The sequence below is a fragment of the Melospiza melodia genome, chromosome 6 (assembly GCF_035770615.1).
Source record: "Melospiza melodia melodia isolate bMelMel2 chromosome 6, bMelMel2.pri, whole genome shotgun sequence".
In the NCBI taxonomy this organism is placed as follows: Eukaryota; Metazoa; Chordata; class Aves; order Passeriformes; family Passerellidae; genus Melospiza; species Melospiza melodia.
The window spans coordinates 16,866,184-16,879,001 of record NC_086199.1 but is presented as its reverse complement, the minus strand read 5'-3'; the positions used below and the strand labels follow the sequence as shown (position 1 = coordinate 16,879,001).

At 36.3% G+C, this 12,818-nt stretch overlaps 1 protein-coding gene across 4 annotated transcripts in view; it reads left to right on the top strand.

Moving 5' to 3' along the window:
- DGLUCY (D-glutamate cyclase) overlaps positions 1 to 12,818 on the top strand; it is a 49,470-nt gene that overhangs the window by 1,138 nt on the left and 35,514 nt on the right. The window lies entirely within an intron of this gene.

The window sequence follows — 12,818 nt, the reverse complement described above, 5'->3', positions numbered from 1 at the left end:
CTAATTAAGTTACATCAAAGATCAATGAAATAAAATGTCTTGTGTTAATCCATTATTCACACTCCAGTATTAAATGTGTGTGTTTGTACACATATATGTTAAAAATGCATGTACATATATCCGTTTCTACAGTTTCCTGTGGAGAGATTGAGTTTTGCTATTTAAAAGTCAGTGAGATTTTCTGCTTCGTATTTGTTTATATACCAGACCTCAGGTTTAGGGTGCCTATGCAGTTGTCGTCCCAGAAATTAATAATACTACCTAAGGGTTTCATAGTATTTTTGGTAAAACTTTTGAAGGTGTTTCCCACCAAGCACTGCACCTGTTCTGTTGAGGTATCTCAACCATACGACACAGGATGTATGGTACACACATAACTCCTCCAAAAATGTCCATCCAGTTACTGCCTTTCCACCAGTATTATATCAAGATTATAAAAATAAAAAGTCTGAACATGGGAGATGTTTTCAAACTGGAAAATACTTGCTTCCCTAACTTTTGTCACTTGTTTTTAGAAGCATTGCTATTGCAGAGAAAGTATTATATAAAAAGAATAGTATTAAACAATTAAATGGAAAATGGAAATACTAAACTGATCAAATTATTTATTAATTAACATTATTAAATTAATAAGTTTTTGCATCTTTGTAATGCAAAAATGATGGCTTCTGTGTACATCCGGTGGGGACTGTGAGATTTATTCATTACAAGGTGTAACAACCACTTCTGATTATTCCATGTCCCAGATAGTATATTTTAAAGAGCCTGGTGCTATATTTCATCCAGTGGCTCTACTAGCCTACTCTTGGACTAACTGTCCCTGGCAGCCTCAGAGGAGAGAAGCTGAAATCTGACTCCGTTTACCAGTACTCAATGTGAGGGGTGCTGGCATTGAGTCCAGTAGTTGTTAATAGTCTTGGTTTCAGATGTTCATAGCTTGACAGGCTGTATCTGCTTATTTGCCCCAGGCTGAAAATTTCTCCTTTCAAATTTCAGCTAAAACAGCTTTAAAAAATGAGGTAATAACCCTAAAATACCAAAGCAAGAATACTGATCCATGCTGACAATGCATATAATAAAACAGTGATTGTTGTGTATATTTCAGTTTAAGATGTGACTGGCCTTGCAAAGTACTACTGCATGAACTGAAAGTTCTTTCTTACCACTGAAGGATCCCCTGATGTACTTGAAACATGGTCATTCCAATAAAAAAAAATTAAGATTTTTTTACATAACAGTTTCTGCAGCGTTAAAATGTTTTTGCAGTGGGATTCTTGTGTCATGTCCAGAAACAGCAAAGCAGCCCTGCTGAATGCTTGGAAAGAATCCCACCTTTTGACAGACAAAAGAGCTATACTTGCACTGAAATCCTAAACCTCCTGTCAGTAGTCCATGAGTGCAAGACTGTGCTCAAGTTTTCCTTTCAGCTGAACTTTGGGAGCAGTGGAGGGTTAGACTTGGTTGTGTACTTGACATGAGAGTAGATCTATACCTTGAGCAGAATGGTCCAGGTATAGTGGGCTGGTGACATTGCCTCCATCATACAGCAGTATCACGTGGCTTTGTGGGTGGCTTTAAAGGACAGAGTTCTGCCAGCCTTAAGGATAGATTGGAATTACAGATAAGTGGAAATACACAGGCTTCATCTATACCAGAAAATAAAACTGATTAGGACTTGTTCTGTAGGTGTCAGGGAAGTGGCATGACATAGCATGGTGCAGCTAAATTCTTTCCCCTTCAAAAGAGTGGCCTTTTTTTTCACTGCCTCCTGGATTTGTCGAGCCTGCATACCATTACTGAGCTGTGCTAGCCTCCAGCTTGGATGTACAAAGACATTGCTTGGAAAAAATACTGGCCAGGGACCCAACCATTCCTGGAATCACGGCAGCAGTCAGAAGTATGGATAGTCAGGTGCCAGCACTGATTGGGCCTCTGTCCTGTTTAAGTCACTGCACTGTCACAGAGTCAGATGAGGGAGGAAATTTGGCTCAAGCCTGCAGCCAAAGCAGCATGAGAAAGTCCAGGAAGAGGGATGGGCTTAGACCAGAGGGAGTACAGACTGGTCTGTAAGAGTTTTTTTTGTTAGTTTGGAGAAGTAAAACCACCATTGGTGTGTTAACTGTGCTTTTAGAAGTGCAGTTTAACTGACTGAAATTGTTACTTGCATTTAAATACATTTGTGTGTATGTTGCAACACCAAAAAAACCCTACTGTTTGTATGATGTGCATACAATAAATTACCCCTCTGGTATAAAAGGAAAAATATTTGATGTTTAAATGCTTAAAAGCTATGGGGCAGTGCTGAGCTACTCATGATCCATAGTGTCAATGGTTTTTGGGTTTTAAGCAGCATTTTCATATTCATGTGCACAACCCGACAGGTCAGTCAGCCAACAGTTCAGTGTTTGGGCTGAGCATGTGCTGCAAGTTTGGGAATATGGAGTAACACCATTCTAAAGATAGATGTCCCTTCTCTACCCCACAACACAACTGTTCAAAAATATGTGTATTTACTTGTCATTCCTAATTGTGAAAAGAGGGAGGAAAAAAATGCTGTGGGAAATTCCCACATGGAAAGATATTATTGAGTTTCATTAAAGAAAAAGTGTCACAATATTTTGTTTTTGGTTCTAAAAGAGGTGGTGTGCCAAGCTGGTTTGAGGGTTGAGGTGAAATGGAAATGCTCAGTGTACAGACGTCTGAAAGGAAATGAAAGAGAAAAAGAAGAACATGAGTGATAGAGCTGCATAATTCCAGGGTGCCGGGGCCTCACAGTTTTGAGGTATTTGATTTACTTTGTTTCGGAAGGGGAGCTGCTTATGGAAATTGTAATTTCTATGGAGCTAAAGTTGAAGGTGTTTGGTGCTTTCTTGTGGTCATTGAATTGTTACAGAAATAGGTGTTATTTTCAAAGGACAAATTTCAGAAGGCTAGATGATACAAAATGTTCTCCTTGATCACTCCATGGAGAACATTTGCACAGCAGAAGAAAAAAACAATCAAATTTTGGAAACCACAAAATGAATTTAGGGAAGGACTCACTGTGAAAGACAAACTTGATATGAAACAAATTTTGTGAGAAATTTTAGTTTAGTATTAGTTCTACTTTTTAGTTTGCATATCTTCACTGTGATTTTTATCTTTTGTTTAATCTGAACCTTTAATTGAACAGTCTGTGCTTGATAACTGTCAGAAAAGTAGACGGGGTAGGTATATTTGTTGTTTAAAGTATTTTTTATGAAACTGCTCTGGGCAACAGTTTTATCTCTCTAAAACCACTTAATGTTTTTACCATGAAAGGAGAAGTTATGCTAAGCATCCAAGTCTAATAATTCTCTAAACGGAAGTGGTACAACTCTGTCAGGAAGTGGATCGTTTCTTGAAAGAGTGCATTTAAGCATTACTGCTTGCTCCTAGGGTCCTGTTTCAGTTAGTATTCATTTCTTCACTGAAAAGTGATTTGTTTATTTTTTTTTTCAGTCACTGTACAGTTGTTATATTACAGGCAGCACTTTCAAAAGTTTAATTACTTTTAGTAATTAAAATTATATAGTAATTAAAATTATATTTAGTAATTAAAATTATAATTATACCTGGTTACAAAAGAGGGGAAAAAATTGTCATGTCTCTCAGTTTCTGATGAGGAAGAGGAAAATGAATGAATGCTGTCGATAGGGGAAAGAAAGCAGTACTAGCCATTGACACAGAAATAGGAGTTTATTTCACTTTTTGAACTGCTAAAGCTTCTTAAGGTAGGCAAAAATAGAATTTCTGTTTAATAAATATAATTGACTTTTGAATCCTAATCCTTACTCACAATAGTTTGATTTTTTTTCAGATTTGTTGGAGGAAACACAGTGAACTGTTCTACATAATGTTGTCATTAAACCTCAGTAATACTCCCTGAGTAAAGTCTAAGTCCTTTTCAAAAGATCTGCATGTGAATTCTCACTATTTTGAAAATTTACTGTCAACTTTGGAGAAGGTGACTTTAGAAAGGAGAAGTTAATCAAGGTGATCTGAAAGCTAGTGATGATGAAATTAAACTTATAACTCATCATGAAGACTGTGAGTACATTCTGATAGTTGCAGAACTTATGGTTCTGTTTTCCTACCCCAGACAAGGAAGCATAAATATGAGGAAAAAAGGGTTTAAATGGCAGAACTTAAAGCTATGCATTGTAGTTTTTAAAGTGAGCCTGCAGAAAAAGAGTGAAAAGAAGTGCCACATAAAATGAAGGGGGAAGGACAATTTTTGAAAAGCATAAATGAAAAGTAATGAATTAATTTCCACAAGTTTTCTTCTAATGATGTATTTAAAGGTATTGCATCTGTTAAATTACCAATGAGCAAAAAGAGATTTAATGAAGTGAACAATTATTACAGAGGTTCCTTTCCCTCTATCTTGAGAAAAGCTGTCTGATTATTGATTTTGAGCCTATTCTTTGAAACTTAAAAAGATAAGATGGGTCCATTAATTGAAATAATGGAAAAGAAAATGTGTAAACAAATGGATAAATTAAGATAATATGTTTCAAACTCAGTTCGTGAATCTCCTGGATTTTGAAAGGAACTTGGAGCTCCTCAGAAAAAATATGAAAACTCCCATTAGTTTCAAGTACTATATTAGGTGACTGGAAGGCACCTCTTAACATAGAGTATTATAATATTTTATAATACAATATGATTTAATATAATCAGCATTACATTACAACTAAAAACACCTTTAAAAGGACCAGGAAAATGTTTTGATGAAAGATTTCCCTGAGTTTTAAAGAACAAAAAGATACTAAAATGTGTTAGAAAACCAGTAGATAAATATGTTTCCATTAACATGGCCTAGATATAAAATACTATTGTGAAAAATCAAGTAGCAAAAACTATGAGAGTGAATTACAAATTTTCAATATATCCAAAAGATGGGTATTTCTAACTTCACCTGCATAATTGACACTGGCACTGTAAATTGTGTGTCTTGGGACTGGAGCTAACAGGTAACTGGTATTGAAGCAGTTCTATAATTTCATTACTGTTTTTCTTAATTTTTTCATCCCATACTGATTTATTTAGATACAGGATGCAAACTAGGGTATCTCTAGCTCAGCATTGCTGTTGCCAACACTGGCCAGGAGCAGCTGCATAGTGTCATGAGAGTCTCTGGTTTAACAATGCAGTTCCTAAATAAAGACATCCATTTGCTTGCTTTGACTTTGCCATTTGCTAATTTCATCTGATGACCCATAATGATTTAGTTACAAAAGAGTGTGAAGAATTGTTACCTTTTATTTCTTCCATGATTTTGTTGCGTCTGTCCCTATTGCCTATTTCATAGGCAAGCTCAGAATATGAAGCAGTAACTTCACCACCTAAAAATATCCAGTACAATATTTACTGTAGATAATCTGCTCTAGAGGTTATGCACCAGGCACTTGGAGTTCTTTGAGCTTTCAATAATCCATGCACAGCCTCATTTCTTTCATTTTTCTTAAGTAGAGGACTTCTAGGTGAAACCTAGGTTATTTGAATGTTAGAACACTCCGTTTTATTAATCTTTTTTCTTTTTTAATGTAAAGTGTTTGCTGTGACAGTCTTTGAAGAGGATGTCAAACTCCAGTTGGTCAGAAGGCATTTTACCTCTTTTTGTAAATTCCTTGGGATTTGCATGTTCTCTGAAGTGTTAAAGACTTCTATGCAAATAAGTGCCCCATTAAGCAATTTTTCTTTGGCTGTCATTTATTAAGCCTGGCTAAGAGTGAGGTTTGGCATCTTCCTTCTTACAACATGTCACATTCAAGCTTACTTTTCTGTTGTGACTGCTTCTTAATGTATTGATGGGAAGCATGACAGCAATGCAGATTATTGACATTGTAAATAACTCCATTAACTCTGAGGTATTTCAACCCTCTCACCCTGAGCATTTTTGAGCTTTTATAAAGATTTATACGAGTAACACACCTCTCTCCATTTTTAAAAGAATGCATTCTATTCAACCAGATTTTATTCCAGACCAAACACTGATTACAGAAACTGTTGTCAATTATTTGCTTCCCATTCAACTCAGTGTTGCATTCCTGGAACTCTAGTGAGATGCATCTTCAAATGAGGCAAATGCCACAGATTCTTAGAATTACTTGTAATATGCAGAGAAGTTAGTGTATAAATTTGATTAAATCACTTCTCTCAGTGACTGTCTTGCTTTAACCCCAGCCAAGCCCAACCACCTGCTCACTCACTGTTCCACCAGCACATTCGGGGAGAGAATTGGAAAGGTGAAAGCTGGAAAACTCATAGGTTGAGATCAAGACAGTGTAATAGAGAAAGCAGAAGTCACAAATATGAGCAAAGCAAAATAAGGAATTAATTCACTGCCTCCTATGGGCAAGCAGGTGTTCAGCCATCTCCACCAGAGCAGACCCCCATCACAAGTAATGGTGCCTTGGGAAGATGAAATCTGTCATTCCAAATGCGTCCTGCTTTCCTCTTTCTTTCACCCACTTTATAAACTGGACATGATGCCATAAGGTCTGGAATGTCACTTTGGTCAGTTTGGGTCATTTGTCCCTGGCTGTGTCTGTCCCCAGCCTCCCATGCACTTCTAATTTCCTTGCCAGCATGGCAGTACGAAGAGTGAAAAAGGCCTTTGCTTTATGCAAGCCCTACTCAGCAATAACAAAAACATCTCTGTTGCCATCACTGTGTTCAGTCAAATCCAGAACACAGCCCCATACCAGCCACTGTGAAGAAAATTACCCCAGCCAAAACCAGTTGTAAGGCCCCAAACAATTCACTTGATGAGACTTTTAACAGAGCTTACAGTTGTTCATGCACTTTGAATTAGATTCATGGGAGAAATATTGACAAGATATTTTCAAGAGCTCAACAAAGAAAACTTTACTGGCAACCCTAGAAAATCAAATAACTTTGACAAAAAGTTTGTAGCAGCATTCAGTCAACATAAACCACTTGTCAAAGTATTAGTTTCACCCATTCAATTTAGCAAACTCAAAGCCCATTCAATTTTAAGTTGCTCAGAATTCTAACAAGAAGGAATCAGAAGAAAGACAGAAAAGATACTGAAAAGAACAAATATAGCTACCAACTCCTGAGTTCCAGCAGCATTCAAGTAATAGAAATTCCAGGAGGAGGAAGGTCAAGAAATTCTTGTCTCATGTTTGGCCTTAAATACCCCTTGGCCTTCCTGGGCCCTTTCCCCAGGTGGGACTTTGGTCATTTGGCCACTCAGGAGCTGGGCTGGGAGCTCCAGGGGCAGGTGTGGAGCATTGCCTCTGATGTCTCGGGGATCAGTGGCTGCTGCAGGGCGGGGATAAAGGCCTGGGGAGTGTATGGGGCAGAGCACTGCCTCACCAGGGAAAGGCCTGTTCTGCCTCTTCCACACACACATGAAAGGTTTCGAGCCAGCAGTGCTTCCAGTCTCTCACACCAGCACAGAAACATGTATCTATAATGTGGTGTGGCCTTATAATATCTCCCCACCCAAGAACTTGGCTTTGGCAGTTGTGAGATGCTTGCCATTATTTTCCTGCTTCTTTAGATAACAAGTTGATTAAACTGTTCCACTGTGTGACAGTATTTTTCTTTAGAAAACTGTGATTAGTGGAGGTACTGGTTTGGTTTATGCATAAGATAAAATAATTACTTTTGGATAACGAGTACCAAAACAACAGAACTATAAATCATTTGAGTTTGGACAGGAACCCACTGCAGTCCCTGAACTATGCTTTGATGGATATTTAAGGAGGAGATGGGGAGGATTTCTGAGGAAATCATCAGAGCCTCACTGCTTTGACAAACAGCAAGTGTTAATCCCTTATTTAATCTTGTGTTTCAAGGCAGACCATACTCGTGTTTTCTTTAGCCTTTTATGTACCCTTTTTGACTTCAGATATGCCATGTAAAAGTAATCATGCCTCCTCTAAGACAGCAGTTGCCTAATCTTTCCAGTGCCTCTCTTTGTCTGCAGAGGTAAATGCCTTCACACCACCCACACACCCCAGGAGAGCAGCCTTCCCCCCACTCCCTGCCTCTGCGACATCCATTTGCCTTTAATTACAGACTTAAGGATGTTGTTGTCACAGCTGAAGGTGACGTTAAGTGTCTCTCATATCATCACTTGTCTCTTCCTATTGCTGCTTTTACCCCTCTATGTTGATGCTTCACAGTGCATCCTCTTAGATAGCTGAAGCTTTGGGCTACAATTTAATCTATTTTGGCCTTATGAATTTGGTTGTTCTGTTTGGTTTTGTAAACTTTATTCCTGTTGGAATTCTAAAATGTGACTAATATAGAAGTCATTTACTCTTATTAGACCACAGCCTTTTCTAGAATAACCATAAAACCAAAACATTTAAAGAAAGTCTTTGTATCCATTTTAATAATACCGTACCTTGTTTGTAGAATAATCACCACTAATCCTCATCTGTTTACTGTGGAGAAACTTGTCCCTTCTCTTTCCTGATTATTTGCTTGTCTTACATCTACCTATTAACATATTCATGCAATAAAATATTCCAGCCATCAAATTACCCCCAATATTCATAAGTTGTTTCAAAGAAGCCACAAATGTACTCTGATTTATTACAAAAAGATCTAACAAATTTATTCTAAATGTTATTTTATAGATGATATTGAGGCTATTTTCAGCAAAAGTTTCAATCTCTAATTGAAAATATACAGCTTTACCAACAGGACAAGTGTTCAGTGCAGGTGAGAGATTACATCACCATGCAATAATACTGAAGAGCCCTTACTATAGCTGGGGAAGATACAGACTTCATGCTCAGCAAGATGCAGACTCGCAATAAACAGCTGCCCCCCAAAATTTCTTATTGATGTGCTATGATAAAAGCCTTTAGGAGACAACTGTAAACTGGAAAAATTACTTTTTCACTGAAGCTGATAAATACTATAAAGGTCAAAAATTGCTTGTCCATCAGAAGTATGTGTCTATCAGACACAAAATCAGCCATCTATAAGTGTGATATCTTCTCTCTTCCTGTTTATTTTTAAGAAAGGCATTTGAGATGGTTGACTTCTGCAGAGCTCTTGAACACAAGGTCACTGAAGTTAGATGCATTTCTGTTAATATTCTTAGCTATTTTTAATTTACATAGTTTATATCCTAAACAATGCCCACTTAATACACTTTATTTCACATATTTTCATTTGTACACTTAGTAACTGTGGAAAAGTCATATACTGATCATTCTATTCTTTGAATTATAGGTTACACATTTTGGACTTTTATTCTGTTAAATTATTCAGTCTTGAAATAAGTGTTTAATTTGGAACAGTTTGCTTTATGTAATCAACCATGGAATTAATATATATATTCATATATAATGCATCTATAGTTTTTATAAATATATATATATATACACACTTTTTTTGCCTAGATTTTGAAACCAAGTGGAGATCGCAATATTTTCCTCCTTCAAAAGGAGTAGAAAATATTGTGTAATATTATCTGGATCTACTCAGAATGCTTGCTTTTTAAACTTTCCACTAAATGGGGGAGGGGTGGGCAGAGAACCATATTTGTTGTTTGATGCAAAGGACACTGATTTGTTTATTTTTATATATGGTTTCAAATTCTTTTATGTGCCTTCTGGTAAACTTCTGGTATCTGATGTCTAGCAAGAAAGTCTCACTTCATTCCAGTCTTATAACTGAATGCATTGATGAGCTTGCATTACTTCTGACAATTTTCCCATGGACACAATGATTGTATCTCTCATATATCTGCAGTTTGAAGTGCTTAATAGATTCAAAATCAGCCTTGTTAGCAAGCTTTCAATGTCAAACTCAGCTAATTTATAAAGACAAGTATTATGAGAATAGGAAAGAAATTTCCATTAGGGAAATCTGTCAGTAGAGAATGGAGTTTGAAAGTCATTAGGTACCATCATCTCTTCAAATGTTTTAGTTGTAGTAACTATTTTTTTTTAATACCAGTCTCCTAGTGCTCCATCAGTGTGGCTGGAAATCACAGCAGTTTCTAGTAACTGATGCCTGTTCATCTTCCTTTTGACTGATTAAAATCTCATTTCAATCTGTAATGAGAAACACCTTGGTCCTGTATTCAAATCAGGAATAAAATTCAAATCAGTTCTTCTATCTTTGCATATTATTAAAAATACTTACTGGTAGTTAGGATACAGCAATATATGACAAAATACACCTTGCTCTATATGATTTTGATTTGGTTATATTTCCAAGTAGCTGAACAGCTATCCATTCTGTAGGTTTATTTTTTTCTCTCCAGAAATTATGTTCCTATATATACTCCATCTTCAAAATTCCAGGTGGTCCCAAAAATGTGTCTTTATACTAACTATATTAAAAGAGAAGCTACCTAAATAGGTCTAGGTTTGAACCAAACTCATTGCTCCCTTCCCCCACAATCAAAATCACACACATTTGACTAATCTTTTGGAGAAAAACCCCACAGCTTTTTAGAGTTGTTTTTCAAATGTGAATGCTTTATTTTAATTGCACATTTAGACTTAGAGCACATTAATGCAAGCTGCTGAGTGCTTTTAATTTGTCTTGTCTTTTGCCACTGCATATACTGTGTAGTCTGACCCTTCTTCGGGAGGAGATACTGCTGAAAATTGCTGGAAGATTCATGTAAGATGCTTGTCTCAAGAGGAAATATATTTATGGAATAAGGATCAAAGGAATGTCTGTGTTTGTAGATTGCATTCTAATACAAAGACAATTTTGTTACTTTTAAATATATTGGCTTTGAAAATGGAATCCTAATGATATGTGTTTGTAGATTGCATTCTAATACAAAGACAATTTTGTTACTTTTAAATATATTGGCTTTGAAAATGGAATCCTAATGAAACAGTCCATGCATAATTCTTAGCAGTTGCATCTAGTTTTCCAAGTAAAGTAATTTAGAAGGTAGCTGGTGAAATCCATATGAAATGCTGCAGTTGTATGGGATAAAGTCCACTTGGATATCAGATTTTACATTAACTTCTATAAACAAAGAAATGTCCCTTAGCTCCAAAGTTTCTGAACCAGAGGTCATGAAATGCTGGAAGGATAAACCAGTTAGGTTTTGTGAATGTTTTCTCTGCTTTTGAGGTCTTCTTTAGGCTGTGCATTATTGATCCTTATCAAAGTCAGGATACTGGGCTAGATGTAGCTGTAATTCTATCTTCTGAAGAATATTTTTTTAATAATATTTTGAATTATTTGGACTCTATGTATATATTAACTGTACCATGAAACTATTTAGTCTCTATGATGTAATGTCAATTGAAAATCCATTTCAGAGGAGAAGGAAAATTCAGCTAGATCAAAAACTAATGCTCAAACAAGCCAAGAGTCTTTTCTCATTTGAAAATAAAATAAACCAAAACTTAGCACACTCCCCATACTTAGGATTTATAATAAGATATGTAAAAAAAAGGTCCAAGAACAAAAATGGCCTCTTTAAAATAGCTCCTAAATAGGAATATCAGAGAATGGTTTGGGTTGGAAGGGACCTGGAAAATCATCTAGTTCCAATCTCTCTTCCATGGGGAGGGAAGGGACACCTTCCACTAGACCAAGGGGCTTTCTCAAATCCCCTTTCAAACTGGCCTTGAGCACTTCCAGAGATGGGCTGCCTGGGTCAGTGCTTCACCACCCTCTCAGGAAAGAATTTCTTCTCAATATCTAACCTAACCCTACCCTCTTTCAGTTTAAAGATACAACCCTTTGTCCTATCAAATTCCAAACTGGGGTATGGAATTTTAAGGTATGTTATTACAATTTCCTACCTGGCATGTGTACAGAAACCAGGAAAAAGGATCAATGGTTGCTAAGCAGACAAAAACAGAGCTAAACATAATTTCTGAACTGTATGGTTCATCACTGCTAGTTATAACTTATATCAAGGTTCTTATATCAAGGTTGTTAGCTTGTTTCATGTACATGTTTATAAAAAGCAAGTGTATTGCTTATATACTTTTCTGTCTTCATGCTTACTTTTCTGTCATGTCTTTCTCTATGTAGCTCTGCATATAGGATATGGCTTGTATGCAAACGTGTGCAGCTGAAGTACAATACAGCAAATGTTTAAGCACTTCGTCTGTCCATGAGCTCAGTGGGACTAATTATCTGCTTATCTCTTTTACTTATATTCATAGAAGTACTAGAGGTTTGAGTCCTTAAACTGTAAGCTCTGTGGTAAGGTTTTAGGCTTATTTACATCTACTATATCTGGGAACAAAACTCTAAAAAAAATAATAATAGTAAAAGCTTAAACTTTTGTGCCGTTTCTATACAAAATATAGGCTCAATTTTTGAATTAGAGCACACCAAGATACCAATCACTATAGCTTATTTACATATTTAAAATATAAAATGAGGTGATAGAAGTGTAAAACATTTTCAGCCCTTACCTTCATATTCTTTGGTAATGAAAATCAAAATTTTGTCATCAGCATCCCTTTCAAGCCAGCTAACTGATGCTGCAGCATTATGAGTCATCTCTTTTAACACCAAACTGCTTTAAAAAAAAATTAATGGTGAGAAAAGGTTTGAGGGTGATACAGATCTTACTCTATTCATGGAACATAGGGAAAAGCAGTAAAAGTTCAGGATTAACTCTATGAGCTAGAAATGTAGCTTCATTTTTCAACATCTTAAGCTCTTAGCTGATACTGCTCATGAACACAGTGGTTTGAGATGTTCAGTTTGCCTGCTGTGGTGTATTGTACATAACTGTGTAAAGTGCTGAATAGCTACAGAGTGAGAGCGCTTAGTCAACTGATACCTGATCTAATCTGTCAGCAGGAACT